Source organism: Ochotona princeps, chromosome 32 (assembly GCF_030435755.1).
Source record: "Ochotona princeps isolate mOchPri1 chromosome 32, mOchPri1.hap1, whole genome shotgun sequence".
Classification (NCBI taxonomy): Eukaryota; Metazoa; Chordata; class Mammalia; order Lagomorpha; family Ochotonidae; genus Ochotona; species Ochotona princeps.
In genome coordinates, this window is record NC_080863.1 from 1,364,175 (window position 1) to 1,391,669 (window position 27,495).

Genomic DNA, 27,495 nt, shown 5'->3' on the forward strand with positions numbered 1-27,495 from the left:
AATTGTACACGTATCAGCATTTTATTAGCAGTTTGTGTATTTAAATATGTGCAGAATATGTAGTCATAGGTGTTCATCCATAGGCTTCTAACATTTTTTAAATTAATCATTTTAATAAGGAACTTTTTTTCTTGAATTTCCTCAAATAATTCATGATGAGTGTTTCTGGCTTACCATTTTAGGACAGTTACCGTTTTCTCTTCCTGAATAGCTATGATCATAACAAAAAAGGGAAGGTATAAATTTATATTAGTAGAACATGATATTCATTTTTCTCAATCAGTTCATAGAAACTGGTTTCCTTGAAGAGCATTACGATGACATTACAAAAACTGCTCTCCCAAGTTTTAAAGCAAATTGCATTTACAATTATGGAAGTGTGTTTCCAAATGCCAAATGTAATTTTCTCTGACAGGAAGATTTTTTCTAGTAGACAAATGTTCAAGTTCTTCCATTGTTTACGGCAAATTAAATAGAAAACTCCTCATTTGGTACCTGCATATACTTTATTTAGCTTATTTCCATCTGCTCTGCAAATGCTCTTATAAAGCTGTATCCCATGGCAACCCCTAATGGCATTTCAGCTCCCTTTCTGCCAGCTTATTTCTTGCAGGGAAACTACCTAAATTCTTCTGGGAGGGAATTTTTCATTAATGTCAAGGGGACGTGGTTATATATACATTTCTTTGTACTTATAAGAAAATGCATGATCTTCGCATGGTTTGTGAGTCATGTTTAAATCTTAAAGAGAATTAATCAAGCTGTTTTGCAAAACCATGACCTTTTGTGTTCAGACATGACAGACAACCATTTTTACCAGTGTAGAAGTCCTACTCCCGAAAGCTATTTGTAAAACAATCTAATGAAATTAGAAATTTCACTGGGAGAGACAAATGCAAGTGCATCAACTTGTTAACTCCTAATTACAACACTGGTTTGTAAATGTGTGGGTGAGGAATTGGGATATAATGGGAAGTGCAGGACCCGTTCCCCAGGGGGGCAACTTATGGCTATGTGATATTTAGAGAAGTCATTTAGTTTCTTTAAAAGTCAAGTTTCCCAATTCAGAAAATGAGTATAACTTCCCTGGGTGTTGTGCTAATATAATGTGAGTCTTACAGAAGCTCTTTGTTAATGACAAAGTGTTATTCACTGCAGGGTTTATCATTATCCTTTCTAACTTATGGTTATATTATTGTGCTTGTCATCTATACACAAAGCACGGTGCGTGCGAGCATTTAGTCTGCTGCCGGCTGAGCTGCCTCTGGAGTCAAGTTTCTTGAGACTTTGCACCTTGGACGCAGTTGTGTTGGCTGGAAGAGTTGAATTCCTGCCACCCATGTGGGGAAGACCCAGAGTGAGTTCTTGGCTCCTGGCCTCAGCCCCGTCCCTTCATTTGAGAAGTGAACCAGAAATTGGGAGCTAAGTCTATGTTTTCTATGCTAAAGGAATAAAAATTAAATAAATAATAACAAAAAAAATACTCCACACAGCACAATGGTGTGAATTTGTGTATGTTTATTCAAGACAGTGAGATGAACTCATTAAATCGTTGTTGGCACTTGGATCTTGAGAAAGGAAAGGCAAACCACCACATGCGTCTTCTGTTGCTTCCTCAGCTCCGCTCCTCAACACGCGGGATTGGAGCTTCCGGTGGCTTTTTGTACCTTGGAGTGTGTATACCCCGTTTAAGAAGCATTTTCAAAGCTTCTGGGAGATACGTGAGCCTTCTGTTACGATAATCAATAGGAGGAGACTGAGATCTCTGTGTGTATGGACGTCTACGTTTCTGATGTTTGGCTCACCTCTTTCCCCAGATCGTATCACTGTTCCTCATCTTTAGAGAAACCATGTTATAAAAGCAGTTTTATTTTTATGAATCTTATTCAGAATATTTTATTGCATATACCTTTGTAAAATTTCAACCACAAGTTACAAATACATTTGGTTAACATTTAGAGAAATTTTCTAAGCAGGTCTTTAGTTGGAAAACAATGCTATTTAATACGATTCAACGTTTATACCCAGAGATAGGAGAGAGACCATGAATAAAAACAAAATCTTTACTGAGTTGGTTCTTGCTGTTTGTTTAACCATTGTATATGATAAAATCGTGAATTTAACAACTCATAGAAAATGTAGGATTAAGAAGTTGAGAATTGTCATTGTTGTGCTTTTCAATGACCAATTCCCTATGTCTGTGGTATTCATTTTATTCTCAAATTTATTCTGGCTTTAAAATTAGAAAGCTCCACAAATAGTCTTCCAGTCTTGCTTAACTATAACCACAAAAAATAGGAAAGTATAAATTCATACTAGCAAAATATTATGCTAATTTGAATTTTTTAATCAGTCCTTTAGATTATGCTTTCTTAAAGCGTATTATCAACTCATCATAGAACAGCTTTATCAAGTTTGAAAATAAATTAGATTTACAGTTATTAAATTATATTTGCAAATGAAGAAGTGTTTCAGGTCACAAAGGTGTCTTCTACATTAGTCATTATTCTTCAGCAGAAAAATACCATCTAAATTCACAATTGCTGATGAACCAGTACTCTGGTAAAATAATGCTTCTAGCCTCTCTGTGCCAGTTGTTTCTCTGTGTAGAATGACTTTGGAAAATTAAGGTAGCAGAGTAGTTATGGTGGAGAATGTGCACATCCCATAAGGAGTGCTGGTTTGAATCTTGGCTCCTCTGCTTCCTGTCCAGCCACCTGCTGGTGTATGTTGGAAGGCAGCAGATGCTGGCTCCAACACTGCATGCCCACCGTCCATGCGGGAGGCCCACATGGAGTTCTGGGCTCCTGATTCCAGCATGGCCCAGCTGGCTCCAACACTGCGTGCCCACCGTCCATGCGGGAGGCCCAGATGGAGTTCTGGGCTCCTGATTCCAGCATGGCCCAGCTGGCTCCAACACTGCGTGCCCACTGTCCATGCGGGAGGCCCACATGGAGTTCTGGGCTCCTGATTCCAGTATGGCCCAGCTGGCTCCAACACTGTGTGCCCACCGTCCATGCGGGAGGCCCAGATGGAGTTCTGGGCTCCTGATTCCAGCATGGCCCAGCTGGCTCCAACACTGCGTGCCTGGCGTCCATGCGGGAGGCCCAGATGGAGTTCTGGGCTCCTGAATCCAGCATGGCCCAGCTGGCTTTCTGGGTGCTGTGGACATTTGCAGAGAGAACCAGCAGATGGAAAATATTCTCCCTCTCCTACACTCTCCCTCCCTCCTTTCCCCATCACTCAACCTTACAAGAAAATACATCTTTCAGAAGTAAATCTATGTACTTCTGCTGTCCCAGAGTTTACTTTCCTTCACTTTGTAACAAGCCAGCTCAGACAACCATTAGATGGGATTAAGTGAAGTCAGCAACCCTCAGGGGGGAGATGAGGGGTAGTTCAAGCTGTGGGATAGAAAAGTAGAAGTCACAGACTGAGAAGGAGAAGAGGGAGGCCACCTATTCTGGTGCTGCTGTGCTTGAGGTTTTCAGAGTGATTGTATGGAAGGGGAATCCCTTGCATTTCTGAGCCGCGTGAAACGGAAGCTCACCAAGGGAAGCAGATTGGAGGAGCATGTGTAAGCTACATCATGTTTGTTGAGAAGGAGTGTAACGGATCAGGGTTTTGGCGTCAGTGTGAAAACCCAGGAATTATTTTCATCATTCTTTCTTACCAACATTACATGTTTGTGCAAAATCATTTCTGTACAACTTTGCCAAAGTGAGTTCTCAGTATTAAAAAGAAATGATAATCTGAGATATGAAATAATATTCCAGGTTAGTACTAACTTGTGCTTATTATTGTTGTTATTATTATTATATAAGCTGAATTTCACATATAAAGCATTAACTATGTACTTGACCATTTTAATGGGATTTTACATTTGTTCTCCCCTTATTTGTAGTACTTGTCAATATTACTTGCTTTTCTGAGAGCTCATAATTTGTCTCTTGAATTGCACTTAGTGTATTTTGTCATTTAAAACATATCTGGCCTGGTACAGCTCCAAGAAGGATCATGGTTGGCTATTTAGAACTATGTCCGCGTTCTTGAGTTTTAAAGATATACATTGGCTTTGGTTATTTCTTCAGGTCTTTTTTTCCCTTAGGGTCACTTGAAAGTTAGTGTTTGATGTTGAGGCTGAAGATGAGTTCATGGTTACCCTACCGCTTGTGAATTGCATTTGATTCTGCTGAATGAATACAGTGGAAAGTTCTCGTACTTTTAGGCATTTACTGCTCATTGCTCAAAATATTTTTTCCTGTTCAGCATTATTGACTTTTGTGTGTACATGTCTAAGGTTTGGTGAGGTTTATTTTCATGCTTCAATAATATTAGTAGTAACAATGAAGCTTATTTTAAAAATTATCTTCTTACGGTTATATTAATTTTACTTCTAGTATGGAGTAAATAAAATATAACCGTAGCTCACATTTGGAAAAAGTGGCAAACATTAACACTGTGTTTAGCAAATTATAGATGAATTAAATAACATCATGGATAATGTCAAGCTTCCAACTGAAATATGAAAATTTAGTGATGTAATGGATGCATCATTCTAGAACAATCTCTAGTGAAAGCTTTTGTTACTCAGTATTAGATTATTAATAGATTGTTTCCTCCTGTGCTTTGAGCATCTTTTACTTAAGTATGGCACTCAACAATACCTCTTTGTTATAAAACAGACTACATGCCGTATAGCAAAAATACATTATAGTCTAGTCCTTATGTTAATACCAATGAGAAAAACTTTAAAGAATTCTGATCAGCAGTCCATGCACATCTGTTTGTATAGATACAATAATAGATCGATTGCCTGGTTCATCAGCAGGTAAATTGATACGTAAATATGTATTTATGTATATATATTTGAATACACGTGTGTTGTTAGCATGTTTGCCCTGTGTTATTAGATCCTTTGACATTTCATAATACGTTTTATTTGAAACTAACAATATAATATCTAAACTCAGTTTAAATTGTATCAACCACAAACATTAATCCTTTCCAGTACAAATAAATTTCAAGCTGTTCAGTTAAATTTAATGGAAACTGGAGGTGGCCAGAATTAGTGACAGACCACAGTAATTTGACTGTTCTGGGTCAAAGGAGGATTTCATTCTTATTTAGAAAATATTCTGTGTACAGTAGTTTGCAGTATTTGCTATTAACCAATGTACTCTGATGATCTGAAGATGCATAGTTTCCACAAGAAAGGAAACCTAAGCAAAGAAGTATCAATGACATATTTTTATATTGATAAATAGTTGTGAGGTCACTAAAATCATCATAGTCCTAGGCAGCGCTTCCTTGTGAAAGCTTGTGTTGTTTTATGTTTTCACTAAGTGTCGGCAAGTCAGTGTAGCAAGCATGGATGCCTTGCGTTGCAGTGGATCCTAAAGAGTGATGCCAAAGAGGCAATGTTGTCTTCTCCACAATGTTCCTAATTAGATAATTTATGGCTTTGTCTGCTTGCGCTGCTTATAATATCTAATATATGTATAAAAATGAAACTTTCTTACCATGTATATGTATATATATTATCATTTAGGAGATTCATCTTTGTATGCATTTTCATTATGCCTGAATCATTCTGGCAAATGCAGAAGTATCTTCAGGGAAAAACTTGACCCTATATTTTAATTAATGTTTTGTCGTTTTCCTCTTTCTTTGGGGCTGTTCCTCCGCATCTGTCTCTGTTAAGCAGCACACAGATGACATCTGAAGAATAAATAAATACAACACCTTCCCCTTCTTATGGCAGAAGAGATTTTTTTGGGGTAATTTATTTTCATTATGTGAAAACAAACCATCCTTGGAGTCCATTAAGGAAAGAATATAGATATTTTGGAACTATATGGAACAAGCTGTTTTCTCATCTGAGCTCTGTGTTGGCGGAAGTGAAATTGGGATTATTCCCTTTTGTGTTGTTGCTTTAAATACTCCGTAGAAAGGTAAAATTTGTAGAATATGTATGTGTTCTCCCTATGTTATAAGGCATTGTTTGTTAATGTTAACTTTTAAAGCTCAGCTGTTTATCTGTTTTCTTGTTCTTTTCCAGGGAATGCGCTCCCAAAGAGCTGTGACAGCGCGTACCGAACCGCCCTGCTGTGGTTGACGACGGCGCTGCGGAATCGGGTAAGTTTATCTATTTTTATGTTACAGAAGACTTTGAGCTGTAAAGAACCTCTTTTTGTGGAATGGGAATTGAATTTTGGTGGAAGACATCATTGATTGTACTTTCTCAAGCATTCTTTTTATCTCAGTTTTATTCAATTTCCGTGAATAGTGCAAAACATATTTCTTTGTTAGATAAAACTGCTTCCGTGTATCTACTAGGCAGTGTTTTTAATAGCTTGTGATAAAAGTCCTATCAATTGGTAAGATCATTGAAAAGAACAAGGCCATTCATGATTTTGATTTAGCCCCAGTAAATATATTGACATTTTAATTGGCTCATTTCTGTGAACAAATACATTTTGTTGTTTGGCACTTGGAGACCTTAGGAAGGCATTTTTATTGACTTTCTTTAGAACACAGAATAATTTTTGCCCTGTTATTAATATTCCCATTTTCCTGCCAGGATTATAGCATTCATTACGATGTGATATGTACTATGTGACTTTAACGTATCACAGTCAAACCTCATTATTCCACAGGTAAACAAAGGCTGTTGTGTGCAAACTCACAAATGACATTAAAATCAGATGTTTCCTCAGTCTTCAAACTTACAACTTTTTGATGATCTCAAAGTTGAAATTATGCTATTTTGCATTTTCTTAAATACATAAAAGACCAAATAAACCAAATCGCCTATTTTAAAACCACCTTCTAATATTGGGGTAAAATGGTCCACTCACCACTAATTAATTATCTGTGACAGGCCCTGTAGATTCAGAGAATGAAAGGCATTCCATTTTACTTTGACATTTACAATGAAGTTTTTTGGCTTTTAAACCAGACTATTTACATCAAGCAAGAAAGAAATGTCCTAGGGTATCTCCTCATAGCAAAGGTGTAGGGGGACAACTAGGTAGAAAGACCTATCTCAGGGTCTGAATTCAGCGGCGTGGGAATTATTCCCAGTGCTTTTGCTGAGATGTGTTTTATATACGCAAAACACGTGTAAAGGCGAGAACAGAATTCACAAACCTGTCCAGTACTTTGGAGGTGACACGTTCCTTTTAAAAGATCTTAAAAGTCACAGACGCACCCAGAGACAGCTACAGGAAATTTGTGGAGACAAATGTTAACATCCCTCATGGGGAGAAGCAGAGCACACAGCAAATTAATAATAAGTTTTCACTTTTAATTGAAATGAGGGTTCTGTTTTTCATCAAATACTATTTATTTACTCTTTTTTCCAAGTAAGCCAAGAGACTCCCCCACCCCGAAAAAAAGTCTGTAATTGAATTTAAAAATCATCAATTTTCTGTTTTTACTAAACTGTGACTTAACCTATCTATGTATGATGTATCTTTCTCAAAAATAAAAGGAGAGATAATACTGGTGATTAAAATGTCTTAGGAATAGTGTCCATGACAAAACTGTAAGGAAATAGAATACTGCTGTCTGTAAAGGAAGAAAGGAGAGTGAGATAGCTGTTCTTTATGTATGTGAAGAGAGCTTATATAAGGGTGACAGAATCTTTTTTGTAGTGGTCAAAAATAAATTTACTCTACAGTCAACTTGGACTGTTACCAGTGTAGATCTCTAAGCTGGGAGAATGCTTATGCACTAGAATAACTGAAGACAAAACTTTGTAAAACCATTTAAAAAATGTTTTAAAAATCTTTTCTTAAAGTGACTTACTGGGTATGGGCTGCCTTTTGTTTAATGTCTAAGTTTCGAAATTCAAAATGACATCATCAAAAATAGTTGCCGTATGGGACATCAGCCTTGTCCCTTCAGCCAACATTGGCTTGGCTGTTCTGAAACCAAGTAGAGAGGACATAGTTGATCTGAGAAAAATCTACTCAGCTTCTAGTCCCAACGAATGTCCAGTCAGTACAGTTCTACCTAAATGTTCAAGGATACTCAAAGTAGAATTCTGCATCTGGAATACTCCGGGAGGCAGGGTAGTGTCATCTGGCTAGAATTCATCTACACAAATGTTTTAATTAGACTTCTTTTTCCATCTATTATTGCCATTCCCTCTGAGAGGGTTATACATTGCAAGGATATATGTGTGTGTGTGTGTGTGAATACACATGTATACACATACATACATACATGTATATAAACATAGTATTAACATATATACATTTATACAAATACGCATGCATATATAAAATATACACAAGCATAAACGTGTAACTTTATAGTCATCTTTCGTGAATGATTTTAACAATGACTATCTTCCAGTTTATAATGCTAATTATAAGTAGTAGAGCTGGATTCAACATTATATCTTTTCCATTTTTAAAACTAAGTGATACTATCAAATGGCTATCTATGCTAAGAAGCCTATAGAATAAAGAACTGCAAAATATGACCACTGCTTCTGAATTGCTGTAAACTCATGGTGGAGAAAATAATTTATAGAATAACTAAATGCAGGATTAAAATACAAAGTATGTGTGACTATCTGTAAAATGTTAAATCTATCATTTGTGTATTATTATGTGTAAATCCAGGCAAACCAATGAGTGAATGACCAAATGAAATATTAATTTGATATAAGAATCAGAGTAATGAAATTTATAGAAGTAAAACTTGGGTGGATAAGAAGGAATGTATTGAAGATTCCATAAAGTAAAGTGGACTTGGCTTAGATTTGTTTTTTACATTTGTAAAATTTATACAAGGAGAAAAAACTTCATGTGTTTCAAATATATAGTTTTAAGCTCATAACGAAACTTTTCACCCCACATTCCCTTCCTCACTCAATCTCATCCCCATCTTTTAATTTTTACAGTGAAATACTTCCAATTTATGTTATGATCACAAACTTATTCCTCCAGTAAATAAAGAATTCAGCAGGTAATAAGCAGAAAAGTCACTGTTCTCAGAGTACAGACAGGAGTATAAAATAACTACATCTCAAAGTGTCCATTTCCCACATACATGATGTCTCTTGCGCTTTATATTCAGTTGCCACAAAGCAGGAAAGCATGTGGTATTTGTCTTTTGGGGAACGGCCTGTTTGACTAAGCATGACAGTCTCAACATGCTTCCATTATGCTGTGACGAGAGGATGTCCTTCTGTTCCGTGACTGAGTGGTATTCCACAGCGTCTGTGTGTCCCTCTGCCCGTCTGTGTGTCTGTATCCTCATCTCCTTGCCCCGTAGCCTGCACAGACATCTGAATAGATTCCACATGTTGCCCATTGCGATGCGAGCAGCTGCAGCATAGAAGCAGAGGACTCCTTCCCTTGCCGATTTCCTTTCCTTTTGATAAGTTGATGCGTGTGAAATGGCTTGGTCACAGCCTGCCATAATGGTGTACGAGTTCATATTCCCACCCACAGTGTAATGGGTTACCTTTATTCTCCACCAGCATTTAAGAAAATCATAACCATTCCAAAAGGGGTGAGGTGAAACCTCATGGTGTTTTTTTTTAATTTACATTTCATTTATGGTGAGCAATCTAGAGAATCTTTTCATGTTGTGTCGCTCATTTGTATCTCACTCCTTGAAAAATGCCTGGTTCTACAATTAGCCTGTTTCTTGCCTAGTTCGTTTTGCACACGAGTCTCTTCAGCTGCCTGAGTATGTCAGATGTTGATCCTTCATCAGATTTATGGCCTGTATAGCTGCTAAGTATTGTCTCCTCTTCCGTTGGTTGCCGCATTCGTTTGTTTATTTCCCTTGCTGTGCAGAAGCTTCTCAGCTTGATAAAACCCCATGTATCTATTTTCACCTGTGTTATCTGCATTTCTGGGATCTGATCCAACAAGTGTTTCCGTATGTCAGTGTCTTGCGATGCGACCCTGGTTTTTTTTGATAATCTGATAGTTTCAGGTCATAGATTTAGCTCCTTGAACCATTATAACGTGATCATTGTACAAGGTCCACCATTTATCGAAGCCACCGTCTTTTCTCCAGGGACAGTCCAGTCCTGTCTGCTGTTCGGCATGTCGACTCTCGGGCCAGCATTAGGCTATCTTGCTTACAGGTTCCCTGTAATGTCTCAATTTGTGGGGTCATGATGCTTCCAGGTTTATTTTCATGGTTAAAGATACCTTTACATATTAGAGATCTCGCATGATTCCATTATAGATTTTAGGGTCATTTTTTTCCCAGATACAGGAGGATCCAAAGATCCTGATCTTAGCTGTTTCTGGGGGGATCACATTGACTATTATGAACATTTTGATGATTTTAATTCCCGTGACCATGGAAGTATTTTCTCCTTTTTTTTTTTTTTTTTGGCGATCTTCCATTCCTTTCCTTAATGGTTTGTAATTTTCTGTCACATCTTTAAGTTTATCCCAAGGCATTTGAATTTATTTGGTAATTGCTGGTGAGACTGTTGAATGAATTCAGACATTTTACACATTCCTTCTCAGATGTATCATCATTTGCGTGTACAAACACTACTAATTTTTGTGTGTTGATTTTATCATAGGAAACTTTGCCTCTGTGCTTTTTATTAATCTCAGTTTTTCCTTTTTTTTTTTTTTTTTTGGTAAGTTGGTCAGTGTTGTTTATTTTTTCAGGAAAGCATATCATTTCACTGAAATTTTATACCATTTTTGGATTGCAATTTTACTTATAACGTCTTCAAATTATTTAGTATACCAGCTCCCTGCTAACGGCCTGGGACATGTGTGGAAAATAGCCCATTTCCTTGGGACCCTGTACCCACTTGGGGGGCCTGGAAGAAACTCATAAATGCTGGCTTTGGACTGGTCCAACTCTGGCCATGTGCTCATCTAGGGAGGGGATCAGAGGATGGAAGGTCTCTCTGTGTCTCACGCTCTCACTAATTCTGATTTGTAAGTAAAATAAATTTTGGAAAAAATTATGTGATATTAACATTTATAGACTTTCATCTTAACACTTCCTTTGCAGTATATCATATGTTTTTGATGTATTCACATCATCATCTTCATTAGGTTCTAGGAAATTTTTTATTTTTCTATGAACTATTATTCATTCAAGAGCTTATTACTTAGTCTCCAGCAGTTAGTATTTTCTAGAGTTTCTTAAGTTACTGTGTTTCCATTCTGATCAGAAAAAGATACATGGTGCAATATCAGTTCTTTTGAAATGTTAAGACTTGCTTTATAAAATGACAAATAGTATATTCTAGAAAAAGTGCCATACACTGATGAATTTTGTTCTAGAGCTGTGGAATGAAATGCTGTGTAGATATCAGTGAAGTCCATTTCATTAGTAGTGTAGATTAGCTCTTATGTTTGTTTTCTTGTGCAGTTGATCTGTTCGTTTATGGAAGTGGAGTATTGAATGTTCCCATTATTGTTATGTGGGACACTATGTCTGCCGTTAGATCCTTTAAGATTTGTTATAAATATCCAGGTACCTGTGCAGAGTATATGTATGTGTGTGTGTATATATATATATATATATGTTTACCATGGTCATATCTTCCTGTTTGATTGATTTCTTAATCATTGCATAATGCTCTTCTTCGTTTCTTTTAACAATTTTTGTATTACAGTCTATTTTTTCTGATATTAGGATGGGTACTCCTATTCATTTTTTTCCTGTTTGGGCCTAGCACTATGGCTGCATTGCCTAATCCTCCACCTTACAAGTTCTGGGATCCCATATGGGCACTGGTTTGTGTCTCGGCCTCTCCACTACCCTTCCAGCTCCCTGCTTGTGGCCTAGGAAAGCAGCAAAGAATGCCCTGTCTGTTTATGATGTATCCAAAACTAATCTAGACATTATCCAAGAAAAGTAATGTCATGCAGGTTTTGAGATTTTAAGCATTTGTCCAGTAAGTTAAGTAACACTTGTAAAACAAACACAAGCTCTATGATAAAGTACAGAGGGCTAGAAGTCCAGGCGGAAGCAGACCTAAAGGGTGCAAGGTGCAGACACGGAGGCACACACAGCAAGCTAAACGTTGGTTGAAATGTCCACAGCTCACGTCAGCGTGTGTGGCATTCGGTCTCCTTCTGGCAGGTGCAGTGCGCGCTGTGAGGCAGCAGGTGAGAACTCAAGTGTCAGACGCCTGAGTACCTGCAGCCCACGTGGGAGCCCCGGTCGGAGCTCTCCTGACTTGGACCTGGCCCAGGCCAGCTGTTGTGAGCGTTTAAGCAGTCGAGCTGCAGGTAAAAACCCTTCTCTCTGCCTTTCGAATAAATCAAAATTAATACATAAATATTTTAAAATGCCTTATTTATAAACAGGGAGCAAATCTCAAGTATTTGATATGTTCAATTTAGAGAGCACAATGATGCTTTTACCCTGCCCTAACTCAATCCTCTCTTTCCTCCTCCTTATTTTTCTTTAAATTTTACCATGAGATGTTTTCAGTTAGATTTATAATATTAAGCCTAACCCACCACTAAATAAAGAATTTAATAAGTGAAATAGTACATTAAAGATTTAATCCCTTTCTTAGGGTCAGTGAAGGCTAATTGAGTAGAAATGATTTTTAGTAATGATTATGAATATGCACAAGATGTGTGCCTGTGGACAATTTTGTTTCTCCAGTAGCTATTTCACTGGAGTTTATTTTTAAGTTGTATTTATTTGAAAGGAAGAGCAATACACAAAGAGAAGGAGAGAGAGAGAGATTCCCTCCATCTACTGTTTTCCTCCCCAAGTGGCTACCATAGTTAGCCCAAACTCCGGTTGAAGCCATAGTTGGGAATTTCATCCAGGTCTCCCACAAGGGTGCCTTCCCACGTGCATTAGCAGAAAGCTGAATTGGAATCAGAGTAGCCATGGCTCAAACCTGTGCTCTAAATTAAAATGTCAGTGTTGTAAGCACCAGTTTAACCCTCTGAGCCATGGCTTTCCATATTGGAATTAACTGCATGGAAAACCATGATATTTCATCGTGTAAACCGAAAGTTAAGAATTCATATGTTGAGCCAGTACACATTCTTATATAACACCTTACTGACCGTTTTCTTTCTGTCACAAGAAGTCGAAATACCTTAGTATAGATAAAAACCATTTTATCTTTTTTTTGTCATGAAGGAATTCTGAATGCTTAAGAGGGTGTCAAACATATGTCTAAACATTTCATATATCTTTCAAATATTTTGACAGATGTTGGAGGTATGCAACATGCCATCAAGAATTTTTTTTTGCTTGAAAGTTTATTGTGGTAGATCTGTTAGAATTAAATCATCTCCATGGATTTGTGGAAAATGTGCACCCCCCATCACCATTGTTTCTCAATTACTGACGTTTTTAATCTGTTTCCTGTGGAATTGTGGTGGTTTTGTTATTTGGAATAAGCTATTCGCACCACTAAATGGAGGACACTTTCTGTGTCACATCATTAGAAATGTGTAAGCATATAAATTAGAAGTCTTTCAAAGCTCTGCACAGAGCAGAGATCCAAGCAGGGAACGTCGCTTATCAGAATAACACAATTTCATCCATTATTAGTTCTCAGCAGCTACAACCGTGATCTCCTGTTGCCAAGAGTCATTTTTCTTTTTTGTTCATGGCATCAGTAGCACCCTTGAGCACCTGTGAGAGAAAAACATACCAACATTAAAAGGAATTAAGTTTTCCATTTTTGCACCTTGAATAATCACTTATATGTATATAATGTGGTCTTGATCTTATAGCATTGGAAAATAATATCTAAAATTTTTCCTTTGAGTAATTTATTTTAAAAAGTTTTTCTCTAAGTGTGGTGCCTCTAATTTGTTTTTGCAGCATAATCAGCAACTGTGACTTTCCATTTCATTTGTCTCAACATTCACATTAATGCTCTCACCTTTTGTCCTGCTCTGAACTTGATATTGCAAAAGGTTTATGCACCATTGCTTCTTAATGTGCTTCAGGTAATTAGTTCTGTTACAGTACCCTACATAATAATTATCTGATGCAATGAGAGAGAACCTTTTCCAGAAATAGTTGGTTTCAGGCTGATTTTATTTCAATGATGTCATTGTCAACAAAGATATCTTGACACAGAGATGTCCAAAGTTTTAGAGTGGAAAAGTATATTGGACAGACAGAAAATTTTCCACATAGCCTCAAATCTGCTAAACATTGAACGTTCCAGTATGCCAATCATTCTGAAAAGTGAAACAAGATGGTACCAATTTTCATGCTAGCAGAATGGTATGTAGCTATCAATCTGCTGAAACGTTATGAATTTTCTAGAAGACTATTTACCTTTGCAAACTTGTGGGTCTCCTGTGAATGGAACACCTTGGACATGTAATAACTTTTATTTATGTGACTGAGAATACTAACTTCCAACTTTCTGTTCTATTTTGTGACAACTATGAATCAAACTGCTCTGGATGGTGACAAATGTAGGCATTGGAGTGTAGTTTGATTTTTCTTCACATAGTTGCAATACTGGCTATATTTCAAATGCCAAATGCATGAAGCCGTCTTTTCTATTTTACAGCCATGCAGGATTTTCATGTCCTTTAGAACCAAAAAAAAAAAAAAAAAAAAAGGAAAGTCGAACCATTTACATTACATTTTATTTTTTATGATTTCTCTGAGTAATTCCTCAGTACTTTCCATCTAAAGTTAAGAGTCATGAGTCCAGTGTTCTTGGCTAGCAAAAAAATTAGAAACCCAGACAGCTGCCCCGAGTTCTTGCACAGGGACAGAGAAGAATTTACACATCATATTCAAGGCTCTTTAACAAGAGAAAAGATGGTGTAGAGATCTCCACCCGATCTGTCAGCGGCAGGGATATATCCTCATTTCCTGGTGGTGGTCCATCATGTGTGGTGCACAGTCCATACAGTGACACTCAGCTTAGCATCCGGCTGAGGTGACACCAAGATGCAGTATGCACTTCCCTAGAAGCAGAGATCAGCTTCCTCCTTGAATCCAGTCACGACCTTTAGGGCTGCTCTGAAATAATTTCTTTCTTAACCTTTGAAACAAACACTTCAGAATTCTTCTTTTCTGCTCTCCGTCTCTCAGTTGTCTCCCAAATGTATTTGGCTTGTAGGCATTAGCAAAAATATGTGATCAGATTATTTGTGAAATTAACCTAAATATATTTTCATAACTTGGATCTCTCAAGAATCAACTAAATTCAGTATTGAAATAAATGCTGGTCAATGTAATGTCCTTATAATTGTCATGGTTATCTGAAGTTTTGCAACCTGCTCCCGTGTGATTGAGTGGATTCTGCAAATAGGTGTCAGTATAGCCTTTGAGTACATCCATTATACTTATTGCCATAAAGTTGGACACAGCAATGACAGGTAAGATTTGGAGATGGAAGACTATGGATGGGCTTATGAATAACTTTAATCCTTCAAATACGAATATTCTTCATTTTTACATTTGTATAAAATGAGTAGATTTCACATTTTTCAGAATACAAATTTAAAAGCGTAGGGATTCTTCCCCTGTCCCACTGCCTCCTCACTGTCTTCCCACCCTTATTTTTCTCAAATTTTTTACAATCATATATTCATTTGTTTCACTGTAATAGGTTTAACTTTACAATATAAAAAAGTATCATGACATAGAAAGTAAAGGAAACAAAAAATAAAATGGCAGAAATTAAGATAAAATCAGAGTGGAAGTCTTACTATGATTCTGGAGTACAGAGGTGTGTTGTATAACACAGTTTATTCCACATGTGCTAATCTCACAGTGATTATGTTTTATCTGCTCTGTGCATTTTCACAGATCAGAGAGAACATAAAGTTTTGTCACTTTGGGACTGGCTTATTTCATGAAGCACAATGGTTTGTAGCTGGGTCTATTTTGTTGCAAGTGATTTCGTCCTTTTGTGGGACTGAGAAGTGTCCCATAGTGTGTGTATATCACATTTTCTTTAGCCAGTCATCAGTTGATGGAAATCTAAGTTGATGCCATACCCTAGCAATTGTCAATTGTGCTGCTATCAACATGGGTTTACAGGTAACTCTCAGGCTGGGTGACCTTTACCCATAGTTCCCTGGGATACGAAGAGAAAGAAGATGGCAGATAAAGAACTTTAGGGTCAACCTTTTATTTTTCCTTCACTTAATTAATTGGACACATACATACAAATAAACACACACACGCTAGCTATTATGGCTCTGTTTAAGAAATTTAATAAGCTAGTTAAGGCTCATAATATTCAGTATTAGGTCATATAATGGCATTTGTAGAGCAATGTGATCCCTGCTGTGTACAGAGTGTTTCTGTGTCCTTAAACTCTTTCTCTCTGGTTTAGTTATTGTCTTATTAGGTTGGTTTGTGGATTCATAGACATCTAACTGGATGCCTTCTGAGTTTCACATCTCCAGATAATGAATAGTCTTATATTTTAGACATGTGTACATATAGATTGATCTGGATTAAGAAAGTCATATTTTGTAAATATTTACGTCCCTAACTCGTTGTTTTCATGCAATAGCTGTTAATTCCTTAGAATTAAATCCAGTGTGGCTTTCTAAATAAAAATGTGAAGTACAAATTTTGTTGGTTTCGGGCCCAGCGGCGTGGCCTAGCGGCTAAAGTCCTTGCCTTGAAAGCCCCGGGATCCCATATGGGCGCCGGTTCTAATCCCGGCAGCTCCACTTCCCATCCAGCTCCCTGCTTGTGGCCTGGGAAAGCAGTCGAGGACGGCCCAAAGCTTTGGGACCCTGCACCCGCGTGGGAGACCCGGAAGAGTTTCCAGGTTCCCGGCTTCGGATTGGCACAGCACCGGCCCGTTGCGGCTCACTTGGGGAGTGAAACATCGGATGGAAGATCTTCCTCTCTGTCTCTCCTCCTCTCTGTATATTCGGCTTTCCAATAACAATAAAAATCTTTAAAAAATAAATTTTGTTGGCTTCAAAAGTAGAGTCTCATTTTCAGTTACACAGGTGTCAGCCTGAATATTTGGGTTCTTTTTTTTTTTTTAAAGATTTATTTTATTTTTATTACAAAGTCAGATATACTGAGAGGAGGAGAGATAGAGAGGAAGTGGAGCTGCCGGGATTAGAACCAGCGGCCATATGGGATCAAGGCGAGGACCTTAGCCACTAGGCCACGCTGCCGAGCCCATATTTGGGTTCTTAATACAGGAAATTGGCAGATCAAAGAATTCAAAAAGTTATAACAAAATACAAAGTTAATATTTAAAAACGGATGCTCTCAGTCTGGTAGTTACAGTAGTGAAACACTAAGCTTTTCATGACTAAATGTGGGATTTACCATATTGGTGAAGGTTCTAAGGATAATATTAGCTACATATATTCACTAAAGAAATGTCTTCATATTTTAAAATAAAACTTATGTTCCCCAAAATGATGTTTTTTTTTGCAGTGATAATCATTTGATAAAAATCATGATATGCCTACATGACAGCTGACATTTTTAGGCAGCTGTGGCATTGAGGTAGCAGTTTAAAGTAGAGGCAATAGAAATGTGTGCTGTGTGTTGAACTGTAACAACACTTGCTCAAATATGTATTTACTGGAGCTTGAAAAGAAGGGAGCCATTTCCCCCTTCAACAGTCCTGGTGTTTAGCTTTTAATAATGTTGTGAGCCTAGATAGAAAATCCGTGAAGCAGACAGCCATTGAACCTAGCAGTTAAGATCCCACACTGGGGTGCAATTTGACACCTGGCTCTAGTTCCCCATAACACCTTTCTGTACCATCCTGAATGACTGTAGTGATGGCTCCAGTCTTCCGGCCTTCAGCCCGGGGTCCAACCCTAATCATTAGGAGGGGGGCATTGAGTGATTCAGAATATATTAGGCTGTTTCTAACTTGCCAAGCTTATATCCCAAGTATATTTAAGTTTCAAAGAAATTTAAAATAAACCAGCAAAATGCTATTTTTAAAAATATTTTATTTCCAGAGATTGTATTATTTGCTTCTAATTGACTTTTCCTTTTTTCTATCTATCTTTAACCCTAACCTGAAGACTAGACTTCTGTGATCACTAAATCTTCCACTTCCATCTGATTCCCTATAACTTAAGAATAGATAATTGGGCAGTTTTTTTTTTTTTTTGCAGTAAATCACTTTTTACCTTACTCTAATAGTTTTCTATTATCTCATTGTTATCTATAAAAGCAGTGAGCAATACAGTCATGACAGAAACGATTTCCAGGCAGCAGGAAAGCGTTTAGTACTACACTACACAATTGTTGGCATATTGAAAAATCCCCAACGACATCTGGCTTCAAGAAACTCACAATAACCATGCTTCCCTTTAGACACGCAGAATGTTATTCTTAATAGTTCGTGATTACATTTCATGTAAAAACCGCCTAAGTTATATTTTTCTTTCTTCAATTTGGTCAATGAGGATTTGGCGAATGTGAGGATGATAAGGGGATATGGTATTGTTGAGAGCATAATATGAGTAGTTATTTTAATTATTCTGTGCTATTGATTTGGAGAATAACTTCTCCTATCTTAGTGTGTAGAACCGTAATTTTTATCTTTAGTTCCATTAAGATACTGTACATAGAAAAATAAGACATTTCCCTAAAGTGCATGGTTTTGAACATTCTGAAGATCTCCTTTTAGATAACAGCATATTTAATGTGGGCTACGTCTCTACTATCTGTTGACTTAAAAATCTCATAAAACTAATATTTGTGGCTTACCTAAGGGATTTTAAACAAATTATGAATCAAAGCATATCTTACGTTGATCTGAAGACCTATAGATAGAACTGCTAAATATAAACTTTGCTGTAATTCAAGTACAAAATCCATTTCACAAAAAGCCTTTCATTGCTAGGAAACCAATTCTGTACATCTGAGTAGGTCAACTCAGATTATGTAGATGAAAGAAATATATTAAACAGGAGAATGGAGAAAAAACTTATTAAACCATCACGTTGAGATTATGAAACCCAACCATAGGACATAGCAAGGAAAAGCATAGTGGAGGACTTCTCCGGGCTTTGAGGCTTAGCAGGTGAATCCCAGCAGTGGAATGGAAATAGATGGTTTTTATTTGATTTCCTCACGTTCAGACCAGCCTGGCAGCTCCGCTTTATTTCTGTGTTGTAATAAAGTCAACAGGACTTGTTGCTATGATATTAATAATGGTTTCAGCGATGTGGCGAAACAGGCATAAGCGTACAGTAGAGACAGGAAATGGAAACATCTATCTTACATCTAAACGTTGACAAGATGTGTTTGCTTACTTTTGAAATATGTCTTACTTGAATTTTGAGAGTCTGTAAATTTATAATTCACAAAATAAGCAGCAATATAAAATCCTAAGGATTTACATTCATCTGGAATTGGAAAATTTACAATTTATATGAAACATTAGCTTGTAGCTTGGAATGGAAAATTGTATTTGTTTATCTTGCTAAATGTATGGGACCTTGATTCCATTTATATAAATTATTCTCCAAATAAAAAATTGTATTGTATCTGAAGTAACCTATGTTTGGGAATCCATAAATTTTTCTTAATGAAGCATTTATCTAAATTTAAAGGTAAAATTTGTAAAAAAAAAAAAAAAAAACAGAAACAGAAAAAAAATGGTAGTTTAAAATCACCCAATGATAAGGAATCTAAAAAAATCTAAAATGTAGAAATTTGCATTTTGAGTTAATAAATGAAATACTGCTTACCTTTATATCAAGAATGAATTAGTACAACTGGGAAGAATAATGCACAGTAACCCACAGTCCCGTTATCAAAATCTTGTACTACATTACAACTAATGTTCCAGGTTCAAATGCTAAAGATTTGCCTACTTATATATTTAAAAGGCAGAGTTGGACAGGGGGAGAGATTTTCTGTCCAGTGGTGTGATAAGAAGTAGCTGGATTAGAGCTGAGCAGCCAGAATAAGAACTGTCATTCCTACAGAGCGGTAGCATCACAGATGGTGCCTTGAACGGCTGTGGCAGCGCCCGCCCCAAGTTCAACCATTGAAGCAGCATGAACTTTCCTCCTAACCGTCTAATCTATGATAACGTCCTTGCTAGTATCTTCGTTTTCTGTGCATGTGAATGGTATGTTTTCCTGATAAAGCAATGAAATAAGCGTACTGAGTGACGTGTTTGTTAATGTTTGGAAGGCTTCTCTGCTGTCGGCCTCACACATTTCATCAGGCACGTGCAATGGTGCAATGACCGTTGTGCCTTCCTCACACCCTTTGCACCAATTCCATGCATCCTGTTTATGAACAGAATGGGGCCAACCCGCCAGCACTTACTCCTAAAAATCTCTCTGTAGAGAACATGGGACTAGAGAAATCATTAGTATGTTAAATTTTATTCTGTATTTCTCTTGGACTGAAAGAAAATAAAAAACATTTTCAACAGTCAGGGTTTCCCACCCCCAGCATTTAGTTTTTGAGAAAGGCATTGGACACATTGGGTTGGCAACCGTTGTCCCCTTTGTTACACTTAAAATACTGTGTTGTAAGCAAGGGGGAAAAAGGAAGCATGAGTGCCAACTGGATAGAATTTCCTCGTGAAAAATACCACTTACATGTTTTCCTAGCAAATTTGAATGATCTTGGTTTTTTAAAAAACAATTTTATTTAGTCATTTAAGAGCGACGGAGAAAGATCTTCCACCTGCTGCTTCACTCCCCAGATGGCTGCTGTGACCGAGGCTGAAGCCAGGAGTCAGGAGCTTCTGGTCCATCTCTCTGGTGGGTGGCAGCAGCCCAAGCTGCTGCTTTTCCCGTGCCAGTGCCAGTGGCAGGGAGCTGGATGCAAATGGAACAGTCAACGCATGAGTTGCTGCCCATGTGGGATGGCAGCACACTGGCCTGATGCCACAGCTTTTAGCAAATATCATGTAGGAGAAAGCCTCTCGAGATGTAAGAAGGGTTTTGAGTTTTAAAATCCTGGGCAGAATAATGACAACATGAGTTTTTGATGTTGATTCTAATTTAAGTATTCCACGTGGATGATGCTGATTTGTAGCCGTGATTGGTGAAGATGTACTTCATTAAAACCCTGATTCTCTCTGCCTAAAATGGATTGCAAGGCAAGATGAAGGCGCCGAGTATGGTTAATTTCAGGAATGATCACATCCCTTGCTTCATGGTTTTGAAAATGAGACACAATTTATCAATCTATTTTTAAACACATTTCTTTGCGAATATATGATACCCAGTTACTTTGTGTGTTTTGGTAAAGTGGCATCAAAATAATTGACTGCATTACAGCACCTAATGATTGTGTTCTTTATAGGAAATGTGTGGATTGCTTAAATGAAATGAAAATTTTACTATCTCTCATGCTTTTTTTTTTTTTTAATTTACCTTTTGTGAAGTTGGCGTTTTCTTGGTCACGAGTTAGCTCAAAACCGTGTTGAACATGTAAGGGTGACTGGCTTTGTCACTACACGTGTTTCACCCCTTGTTTCAATCACTATTTTGCAGATTTTCTGCAGAAGATTAATGGGGTTTGTAAATGACATATCTATGATGATGGTACTAAACATCAGGGCATCTCTCCCTGTGTTCCTGAGGGTAATTTACTAACACATCATTTCATGCCTTGTTGAAAAGAGGGAACTTGTTGACGGTTGAAGGTGAAATAACAAGAAAGCACTGGAGAAAAACCACGCCTGTGTTGTTTGGAGATGTCGACATTTACAAGGGATGTGTATGCGATTGCGTGGGCAGGAGGAGAGTTTGGGTTAACAAGCCTCCTGGGGCTGTTTCCACAATTTAGAAAACACTAATCCATGAAGAAGTTGATTGGCTCCGTTGGCAAGGTAGACAAGCTTACATGCACAGAGCATAGCAAGCAGGCCAGTGTACAATTACCAGCCAGATGGCGTGAGGCAGTCTGTTAGCACAGTGTCCTTAGATGATATCTTTATTAGTCTTAGTCAAGAGAACTATCCATGTGTGTGATGTTCTGGATAACTGTACGTGTATTAGGAGTAATCAAAGGTGAAAAAAAATGTAGGTAAGAGTCTAGTGACCACGCTGCCGGAAAGCTTGTGGGAACCCCAGAGGTTGGATTCTACATTGATTGAGAGTGTGTGTGTGTGTGTGTGGGGGGGAGTCTTTCTCCCGATACATTCTAAATCAAATAAGGAGACTTTAGAAGGAATTTTGTTTCCTTTGCTAAAGAGTTAAGAATGTATCCTGGGCCTTGCTGTGATCGGAAGTTAAGGAAAGCACTCTTGGAATGGGTCGAGATTCTCATTTTGCATCCACTTCCCAGGCTTCTGTGAAGATTGTGTCCTTTGACAGGCTTGCTCTGTCTTTGAGAGGGAAAGCAGCAGGCCTTCTTCTTTTTTTTAAATTGAGAGCTTTACCCGGAAAGTTCTTTCTAAACAAGCATCTTCTTCCTTAAGTTACTCCAAAACAGTATCACTTCACACAACACACTAACGACTAATGGGCAAGATTTTTGGACAAAATTGCCTTTGTTACTTTGAACTAAAGCATTTGTGATTTTTTGTAACATACTCTGTAGATAACAGTTCCAGCATAAAGATGTTTGGGTAATTTATCTGAAATCATTATGTGTAAAATTCAACAATACTTACTGGCTTCACTTAGGTCCAGCGATTTTTAGAATTATTCTCCCTGGTCCTGATGATGGCTCAGTGATTGCACCCTCACCTTGCATGCACCAGGGTCCCATTTGGGTACCGGTTCTAATCCCGGTGGCCCTGCTTCCCACCCTGACTGTGGCCTGGGAAAATACTCGAGGATGGCCCAAAGCCTTGTGACACTGCACCTGTGTGGGAGACCTGGAGGAAGCTCCTGGTTCCTGGCTTCGGATTGGCTCAGCACCAGCCATTGCGGCCGCTTGGGGAGTGAGTCAGCAGATGCAAGGTCTGTCTTTCCTTCTCGCTGTATATCTGACTTTCTAATAAAACTAAGTAAATCTTTCAAAGAATTATGTCTTCCCAACTCCCAAAAGGAACTGGAGAATCTCATCTGTATTTATTTGTTGGTTCAGGAACTTCTGTGCATTTAAAATCTTCACTAAAATTTTGCTTTTGAATCCACAGTCAACGTTTTGCAAAAGCATATGTCTGGTAAAATAAATATGCTTCTATAGAATGAAAAGTTAATGAGGAAAAATCTTATAAATGTTTATAATATCCTAAAGGAAAATGAAAGAAGAGAATCTATTAAAATAATTGATTAAAATTTATTTTAACAGCAGATGGGGAGAGAGAGATGAGTCGTTATCCATTCATTCTCTCTTCAGACATGTACAACGGTTTGGACTGAGCTATATCAAGGCCAGTGATTAGAAACTGGGTTTAGGTGTCCTATTTGGGGATCCAAGCACTGGAGCCGTCAGATGTTGCCTCCAGGGTGTAGAGTAGCAGGCAGCTGGAATCAGCAGGGGTGAAGGGACGGTCCGATCCACTACACCAGCAGCCTTTCAAATGCCGGCCCTGAAAACAGGAGTGTTCTGCACCAAGAATTTCTTCTAGTGCTTTGCTTTTATCCTAATTTTTGCTATAATGAAAATATGAAGATATATAACTAGATATTTCAGTTTTCTGGAACATAATGTAGAGTCATTTATTAATGCATAACAGTGACTCAACCCCCCCCCCCCAAAATGAATGCCTTCAATAATTAACTGTTTTGTGTTGTCAGCAGAGCTGAATTAGGTACTGCTGCTGCTGTTCTTGCTGGTGGTCCTCCTGGTGACTCCTCTCAGAGGACCGGGTACAGCTGTCCTGTTGGTTCTTACTCCGTGCGGTCACAGAGCCACATGTCCCAGGGAGAAGATGCTCTCCTGAGCCCAGGCACACAGTTATGGTCTGGTTTTTCATAACTGCAAAGCACGAGAGCAGAAGCTCCTCCTGCGTTTTCAGGCCTAAATTCACGATTGACAAAGTGTCACTGACATTGGATTTTACTAAGAAAAGTGAGCCACAGAATTCCCAGAATCAAGGCAGTTGGGTCTCACTTGAGTGTACATACTTTGGTATAGTTTCTAAGAGGCTCTACTGCAGTATAATGCAACATTATCATGAATAAAAAATATTTGTAACACTATTCATTCTTTGTAATGAATTTTAAACAGGAAATTTACCATTTATGTTGAAAACAATTGCTTTTTTAAAATTGATATTTATTTTTGTTTGAGTGAGAACAGAGAAGAATATGTTCCACCTGTAAATTTATTCCCCGGCTGCCTGCAGTAGATCAATGAAAGCCAGAAACCAGGAGCTGAAGCCAGGTCTCCCACGTGTGTAATGGAGGGCTCCACCTCTTCAGCTGTCATCCTTTGCCTCCCCCAGTGCACACTGGCAGGTGGTTGAAGTCAGTAGAGGAACTGGAACTCAAGCTTAGGTGTTCTGATGTGGGATGCATTTCAAGTGATGTCTTAACTGCCATTTCAAACACCTGCCCTAATTTCCTATGGATGTGTGGTTTTTTTCAAATACCATTTTATTTTGATAATGGCCAGATTGTAACCACTCAAAAGTAGATAAACATAAATGGAAAAGAGTAGGAAAAACATTCTAAAATCAGTGACATGCTTACAGATGAGTGTAGGTGATTAGAAACGCCTCTCTCCTTGAAGATTCATTGAGCTGTTTTTTTTTTTTTTTTAGTTAGAGATTATATGAAACATTAAATTTATTCTCTGGCAGTGTCTTAAATATCTTTTTGTAAGAACTCTCTTACAATGACTATGCTATGTTGCCTCGACAAGTGGATTACAGTAACAATGAGAATGCATGTATTTGTTCATACTGTCAGAATATCGGGTTTCTGTGTAAGTGCTTGATTATTGCTATAGTTGGTGGTTTCTATGGTTGAGTCACAATCATTGTGATCATGTGGTTTCCTTTTTTAAAAAAAGTGAATTGATTATTTAAAAAACCAGAGTTTTAAGGAGAGAGAGACACAAAGAAGACACACAGAGAGGGAGAGAATGGAAGAGGGAGGGACCTGCCGGTAGATGCCAGTATTGTGGATGTCAGTTTAAACTTCTATGACACAATAGAAACTTCGATTTCCATTTTCTGTTTTGGCTGAAAATAAGATTTCTCTTTGTAGTTCAGTGACTATTTGCCTGTTTATTTCCTAAAATATTGGTCTTGTAGAAACTGTAAGACCATATTTTTTGATAAAGAATGTAAAGGAACAAAATATTTACCATGAGTAACAAGTGCCAATATCACAATGAAACATGTATTTTATACTGGTGTAAGTAAATATATAATTTTATAGGATCACAGAAATAAATTATCAAGAGAAAGCTATGAGGAAAGACATACAAATTTTAGAATTGTCAGAGTGATTTGTAAAATAAATACCAAATTCTTTACCCAGAAATATACTAAAACATCCCATAGTAGAGAGTAATATAGTGTGTAATCTGCTATTAGACCAGCCCTCGATTGATTAACTTGTTTTATCATTAATTTATTCATGATTTATGGTGTTGTTTTTCAAACTGTTTTGTTGTTTTTCAGTTTCCTACAGATTGAGACCATTTTCAAACTTACCTTTTATTTTCCTGAACTTTAGTCATCATCATCAGCTTCTTTCCCAGGCACATTAACAGGGAGCTAGAACAACCTAAGAGCAACTAGGCCTCTCCTACCAGGAGTCATGCCTCCTAACTGGGAGTCAGGGATCCTAACCAGGAGTCAGGGATCCTAACGAGCAGTCAGGGGATCCTAACCAGTGGCCAGGCCTCGTAACCGGGAGTCAGGGATCCTAACGAGCAGTCAGGGATCCTAACCAGTGGCCAGGCCTCGTAACCGGGAGTCAGGGATCCTAACCTCAGTCAGGGATCCTAACCAGCAGTCAAGGATCCTAACCGGGAGTCAGGGATCCTAACCGGGAGTCAGGGATCCTAACCAGCAGTCAGGGATCCTAACCGGCAGTCAGGGATCCTGACCGGAAGTCAGGGATCCTAACCTCAGTCAGGGATCCTAACCAGCAGTCAGGGATCCTAACCTACAGTCAGGGATCCTGACCGGGAGTCAGGGATCCTAACCTCAGTCAGGGATCCTAACCAGCAGTCAAGGATCCTAACCGGGAGTCAGGGATCCTAACCAGGAGTCAGGGATCCTAACCAGCAGTCAGGGATCCTAACCGGCAGTCAAGGATCCTAACCGGGAGTCAGGGATCCTAACTGGGAGTCAGGGATCCTAACCAGCAGTCAGGGATCCTAACCTACAGTCAGGGATCCTAACCAGCAGTCAGGGATCCTAACCGGCAGTCAGGGTTCCTAACTGGGGGTCAGATAAAGCCAACTAGTGTTACAGTCAGCAGCCTAACCCACTGTGTCACAAGCCTGACCTTTCATGTTTTTTCAGTACCAAAACTGAAAAAAAATTACCTCAGGTATCCAAGGTGAAATACCCCTGCATAGCTTTCCTAGGGCACAGGCCTTCTAGATGTTATTAAATGGATCTAAACATCATTTCGGCATCATATTTAATGTTAAGCAATTAAGCAATTTTTAAAACAACTTTTCCACATATTTTATTTTGCAGGCATGTCTGCTACAACAGTTTCTTCAGCCCTCCTACTTATAGAAAAAACCGTAGTTTGAAATCTTAAGCAGAATATCTAGGTTATGGATTCTAAAAAGAAGGGTTTTAAAATTTAAGCACAATGAAAAAGTCTCTGTCATGTTTGTTGAGGTTGAAAGAAATAAAAATCACAAGCTTATTTCCCATCGGGCTGGATGCCATAGTGTGTACATGTATCAGACTGAGCAGCGAGTCCAGACACCCTTATGTTGTCACCCATGCTGAGAATGAATGCATCAATAAAAATATTCCTAAATGATTTTGAGTTCTAGGAAAAAAAATTCATCCTAAGGCACTGAAACATGTTTCAGAGATGAATCTATTATTCATAGTTGGGAAAACACGAAGAATCAGACTCGATGAAAGGGAAAACGATCAAAGTGGGGCAAGCTGGGATTGAGAACAAAGTGCCCAGATAACGGGACAGTTTATGAAAGAGACAGCTTGTAAGGGTAGATTGTAAGCAAACAGCAACAGTGACATCATGAGCCGGAACCAACATGGTTTGGTGTAGGTGACATTTTATATTCCTAGTTGATGTATTTAACTAAAACCTCTTAGACTATTGCAGAAGTTGAAAGATTGCAATTCTCTCTGCTGTAACCTTGCAAGCCAAATGAAGGGAAGGCAACAAAAGACAGATTAGCTGGGCGTATTTGTGTGTGATCAGATATCATTAAAGAGCATTGACTAATAAGTTGATATTGGGTTGAGAAGTATATTCTGGTAGCATGTCATTTGTCTCTTCAATGTTTTTTTTTCAGTGAGGGTATAGGGACAGTTTATACACATTTATTAAATCAGAATTGTATGCATGAAAGGATTATAATACATTGTTTGGAGAATATGTTGAGAGAAACATCACTCAAAACAGTTTAAAAATTCATTTAATCTTTGCTTAATTATTAACCTTGCCTTTTTAAACTGAATTTCAATGTGTCTTATTGTAACTTTTA

The 27,495-nt window shown here is 38.0% G+C and overlaps 1 protein-coding gene across 1 annotated transcript in view; it reads left to right on the top strand.

Moving 5' to 3' along the window:
• Positions 1-6,120: 6,120 nt before the first annotated feature.
• Positions 6,121-27,495, top strand: part of MARCHF1 (membrane associated ring-CH-type finger 1) — a 251,530-nt gene continuing 230,155 nt past the window's right edge. Inside the window, exon 1 of the mRNA XM_058657463.1 lies at positions 6,121-6,138. The gene's annotated coding sequence lies outside the window, so the exon portion shown is untranslated. The remainder of the gene's footprint in view (positions 6,139-27,495) is intronic.